A 6000-nucleotide genomic window follows, 5' to 3' on the forward strand; every position below is an offset into this window, starting at 1 on the left:
TCCAGAGCTATCTTTTTTGGAAAAACAATGTTATTTTGTGGCTTTTAACTTTAGATCACTTAAAAACCATTAACTCACACAAATCAGCTCATCTTCTAACTGCCATTATTTTATTTTATTTACTTTTATTTCTATTTTATTTACTAGATGGTATCTAGTTCTACTTCTCACTATAGTCAGTTTCAAAAAAATACAAAAACATCACAGATCCTTGATTTTCTTGATTTTTAGTGTTAGTTTTTGATCTTCCTGTTTAGAGTGTAGTACTTTTGGAAAACTATATTTTCCACACCAAACATAGATAGGTGTTTACAGACAGGAACTTGGAAGTATAATTTTTAAATGGTTAAAAGGAAAAAAATAAGGGCAAAATAATAAGGGAAATTGAGAATAACTTGAAATCACCAAAGGTTGAAACAAACAGGTCTTTGATTGTCCCTGGGAACCTCCAAGATGAATTTGAGAGGACAGAAGATGACAAATAGCACTTCTACAGCTGCACCTTTTGAGTCATTAGGAAGGAGCATTGGATGTTCTTAGATGCTTATTTAAAATATCGGTTCTAGTCTGTGGTGAATGTACACAAACCAAAACCTCGTGCTTTTCCTGTTTGAGAAGCCCCTGACCAAAAAATGGGAAGAGATTTAGCTTCTGCAGCCATATTTAAAACCCAAAAATGTATATCTGATATGGGCCTAGCATCCAAAATATAGAAAGAACACTCACAACTCAACAACAGCAAAAGATAAACAGCTTAATTAAAAACCAGACAAAGGCCTTAAATGGACATTTATCCAAAGAAGATATACATATGGCTAATAAGCATATGAAAAGATGCTCAGCATCAATTGTCATTAGGATAATGGAAATCAAAACCATGAGACATTGGGGGTGCCCGCCTGGCCCAGCCAAAAAAGCATGTGATTCTTGATCTCAGGGTCATAAGTTTGACCATCTTGTTGGGTGTAGAGATTACTAAAAAATAAATAAATAAAATTCTAAAAACCAAACCATATGATACCACTTCATACCCACTAGGATGGCCATAATCACAAAAACAAACAAGCAAACAAACAACAACCAGAAAACAAAGTGTTGGTGATGATGAAGAGAAATTGGAAGCCTCATACATTGCTGGTAGGAATGTAGAATGGTGCATTCACTCTGGAAAAGTTTGGTGATTCTCCAATAAACATCTGCTTACCATATGACTCAGCAATTCCACTCCTAGGTATATACTCAAAAGAACAAAAACTTATACACCAATGTTCATAGTATCACTATTCACAATAGCCAAAATGTGGGAAGTAGTAATCCAAATGTCCATCAATAAATGAATAGACCAACAAGATGTGGTATATCCATACAATGGAATAGTATTTGGCCATAAAAGGAATGAAATACTGATACATGTTATGATATGGATAAACCTTGAAAACACGCTTAGTAAAAGAAGCCAGCCACAATAGGCCACATACTATATGATTACATTTAATGAAATGTCTAGAAAAGCCAAGTCTATAGAGACAGAAAGCAGTTCAGTGGTTACCAGGAGCGATGGAAGCAGGAAATGGAGAGAGACTACTTAATGGGTAAGGGTTTTCTCCCAAACTGATCAAAATGTTCTGGAACTAGGTAGTGATAATGGTTGCACAAGACCGTGAATAAATATACTGTTTCTGAATTGTATGCTTTAAAATGGTTAAAATGTTGGAGCGCCTGGGTGGCTCAGTTGGTTAGCATCTGATTCTTGATTTTGGCTGAGGTCATGAGCTTACGGTTCATGGTACTGAGCCCTGCAAAATGCAGGGCCTGCTTGGGATTCTCTCTCTCTTTCAAAATAAATAATTATGAGAAAAAAATTAAATGGCAAATTTTGTGTTATGTCTATTTTGCCACAATTTATTTTATTTTATTTTATTAAAAAAAATTTTTTTTTGTTTTTATTTATTTTTGGGACAGAGAGACAGCTCGAGCAGGGGAGGGGCAGAGAGAGAGGGAGACACAGAATCCAAAGCGGGCTCCAGGCTCCGAGCTGTCAGCACAGAGCCTGACGTGGGGCTCAAACTCATGGACTGTGAGATCATGACCTGAACCGAAGGTGGACGCTCAACCGACTGAGCCACCCAGGCGCCCCAATTTTGCCACAATTTAAAAAATAACACAGGAGTGGGGGAGGGAATAAAGAAATAAAAATTAAAAATAATTCAAACTTTCAGGCACCTGGATGGCCCAGTCAGTTAAGCATCTGACTTCGGCTCAGGTGATGCTCTCATGGTTTGTGAGTGTGAGCCCTGTGTCGGGCTCTGTGCTGACAGCTCAGAGCCTGGAGCCTGCTTTTGGATTCTGTGTCTCCCTCTCTTTCTGCCCCTCCCCCCCACTCAAAAATAAACATTAAAAAAATAATGCAATTTTTCAAGGAAATGTACATTAATTTCTTGAAATAAAAATCCATAGCAAGGGGCTATTTAGTTGAAAGCACAAACAAGCAAATTACAAATTGCTTGAAGCTCCCCTCACAATTGATTGGGCCCAAAGTGGATACCAACACAAGCTGGGTCATTCAGAGGCTTTTCTTGGGAATTTAGAAGAGGAATTCCTATGTTTGACTTGGTCACGAGATGGGAAGAAGCCTCACTGTAACAGTTACCAGTATGAATTACTAGTATGTCCCAGAGCTCTCCTCATGCTTGGTTTGTTTCCCATGGATTCCTTGAGCTTGGCATTCTTACAATAACTCTCATTTTAAAAAATACCATTTTGCCTGAGTTATTTTGTGTGGTTCCTTTGCCTTAAAACCAAACTTCTATTCCTCATACAGGAGAGTTTTTAGGTATTTTAGGACATTTAGGTAATGTAATATTACCAATTGTATTAGGTTCCCACTGCTGCTATAACAAATTACTATAAATTTAGTGGCTTAAAACAACAGAAATTTATTCTCTCACAGTTCTGGGGACCAGAAGTTCAAAGAGAAGGGTCGTGCTCCCTCTGAAAGCTCTCAGGGAGAATCAGTTCCTTGTCTCTTCCAGCTTCTGGTGTTTGCAGGTGTTCCTTGGCTTGTGGCCATATCATAATCTCTGTTTCTGTGGTCACATTGCCTCCTCCTCTTCTGTGTGTCTGTCTTCTGTATGTCTCTTACAAGGACACTTATCATTGGATTTAACACCCACCCACATAATTCAGGATGATGTCCTCATCTCCAGTTCTGTAACCTAGTAACATCTGTAAAAATTCTTTTCCCAAATAAGGTAACACTTAAAGGTTGTAGGAATTAGGGTATGGACATATCTTGGGGCATGGGACACCATTCAACACATTCCACCAGTATATAATGTAATATATAATATAATATAATATAATATAATATAATATAATATAATATAACATAATAATGCCACAGTGAAACATATGCCCATTTTAAAGTCTGCTGATGCATGTTGGCAATATGTATCAGTGTTCGATATTGCTGACATTGCTCAAAACATGTTTTGAAATTTTTTATTTGGTGTTGCCCTCCGAAATTTAGTCATGATCTTTGAAAACTATAATGGCCATGGTCGAATCACCATATATTTGTACAGTGTAACAAGCACTTTCACATCCTTGGGACCTAGAATTACCCTGAAATAGTGGAGGCAGATCCAACTGGTAGAGAGTTTTGTTTTCTTCTCAACAAACTCAGTGCCTTTATTTTCCTGAAGACCAAATAGCATTTGGAGCAAACTCTGGGAAAGAGGAGGGCCATTGAAACTGGGCAAACTAAATTTTGGCATCAGAATGCCCCAGATGGTATGGTTGGAAAAGTCCAAGGCATTCTTAACTCTCTCTTCCTCCTCACTCCACATCATGTCTACCAATAAACCAAATCCTACCGTTCCATCTGGAATATTTCTCATATATCTGATTCCTTCTACTCCCACTGACTATGCCTTAGTTGCCTCAGACCCTCCTTATCTGAACCAGTAAAATATTTTCTAACTTGTCTCCTTGCCTTTCAGCTTTGAGTGTCTTGCCCCTCTCTTTCTATGCTCTCCAAAGTATACTCACCTACAGATGTTGGCCCTACTCACATACATACCTTCCAGGGTCCCCACAACACAGACAAGAAATCGTAAGTTGCTCAACAGGGCCCTGAGTGGCCCTCTCAGTATGACCTCTGTCTAATTTTACAACTTGTCTGAATTAATTTCTGTTTCCTACCCCTGCTTACCTTGCACAGTCATGCCTTTATGCCTCCACTTTAATTTTAACATCCTGTCAGCTCTGCTTTTTAAAAATCTATGCATTATTTTTAAAGTAAAATAAGTACTACAAGGCCCAAAACAAAACCAAAGGGCTCCTGGACTCCCTCTGACCACCCTTGCTTCCTGTCCACTCTCTCCATCCCCCAGGAAACCTCTTTCAGCCCTCTTACCTGGTATTTAGTATTGACCTTCATACTTTAAAACAAAATGCTAATAGCGGTATATTTAGTTTTTGGCTTAAGATATAAACTGAGGACTTTTTACTATGAAGATGAGATTTTAGCTCTATTATTATGCAGATCCTACCTATATACATATGTATGCAAATATTATATATGTACATTCCCTTTCCCCATCCTCCTAATGTAGTTATAGCTTGAGTTTGGAGTCTATTGATATTTGGTGGTTTGCATATGATTGGTTCTACTACAAATATATTCTTTCTTGTACTTTTGTTCTTCTTTGGAATTAATCATTGTCTTGTTCTTTCCTTGACTTCATTTTCTTTGCTTCATTTTCCATTTACCTAGCATTTATTCATTCCCCAAGTTCTCTCTGCCAGAAGCACATCTCTTTTCAATTCCTTCAAACATATTGAGGATTCTATCAGTTTTTGTCTTTTTCTTAGAAATCCTCCCCCAGAATCTTCTGTCCTCCTGCGTCAGTCTGGGCTGGCTGCTTCCCATACCACCCTGAGCTTACCTCTGCCCTCCTTCTTGAAATTCCCTTTGCTCTTCTCTTGTGTGGGAGGAGTTTCCTAGATCTCATGTCTTATTCTTCCTGGGTTTCTTCTCTTTAATGAAGTATGTCTTCTAGTAGCTTCCTGAGAAAAAGTGCACAGGGAGTAAATTTCTTGAGCTGCTCTGTATTTGAAAGATCTTTATTCTACCCTTATACTTGATTGATAGTTAGCCAGTTCAGGCTGCTATAACGAAGTACCATAGACTGGGTGGCTTATAAGCAACAGACATTTATTTCCCACAGTTATTTGCTAAGGTTTATTTCTTCCTGGAGAGTGGAAGTCCAATCAGGGTGCCAGCCTGGTTGGGTTCTGAAGAGAACGTTCTTCTGAGTTGCAGACTACAGATTTCTCATTGTATCTTCACATGGTAAAGAACTGAGAGAGGAATCAAGCTCTCTTATGACTATTTGAAGGGCGCTATCCCATTTAGGAGGGCCTCCCAAAGGTCTCATCTCCTGATACCATCTCATTAGGAGGCAGGGATTCAATACATGCATTTTGGAGGGACACACACATTCAGGCCGTAATAGGAGATAGATGTCTAGGTTGGAATTCATTTATCCTTGATTTTTTTTATTTTAATTTTTTTTTTTTCAACGTTTTTTTATTTATTTTTGGGACAGAGAGAAACAGAGCATGAACGGGGGAGGGGCAGAGAGAGAGGGAGACACAGCATCGGAAACAGGCTCCAGGCTCCGAGCCATCAGCCCAGAGCCTGACGCGGGGCTCGAACTCACGGACCGCGAGATCGTGACCTGGCTGAAGTCGGACGCTTAACCGACTGCGCCACCCAGGCGCCCCTATCCTTGATTTTTTTTAATGTTAATTTATTTTTGAGAGAGAGGCAGAGACAGAGACAAAGCATGAGTGGGGGAGGGACACAGAGAGAGAGAGAGACACAGAATCTGAAGCAGACTCCAGGCTCTGAGCTGTCAGCTGAGAGCCCAATGTGGGGCTTGAACCTAAGAACTGTGAGATCATGACCTGAGCCAAAGTCGGATGCTTAACTGA

Source organism: Puma concolor, chromosome B2 (assembly GCF_028749965.1).
Source record: "Puma concolor isolate L17-30 chromosome B2, mPumCon1.1.hap2, whole genome shotgun sequence".
NCBI classification, from domain to species: Eukaryota; Metazoa; Chordata; class Mammalia; order Carnivora; family Felidae; genus Puma; species Puma concolor.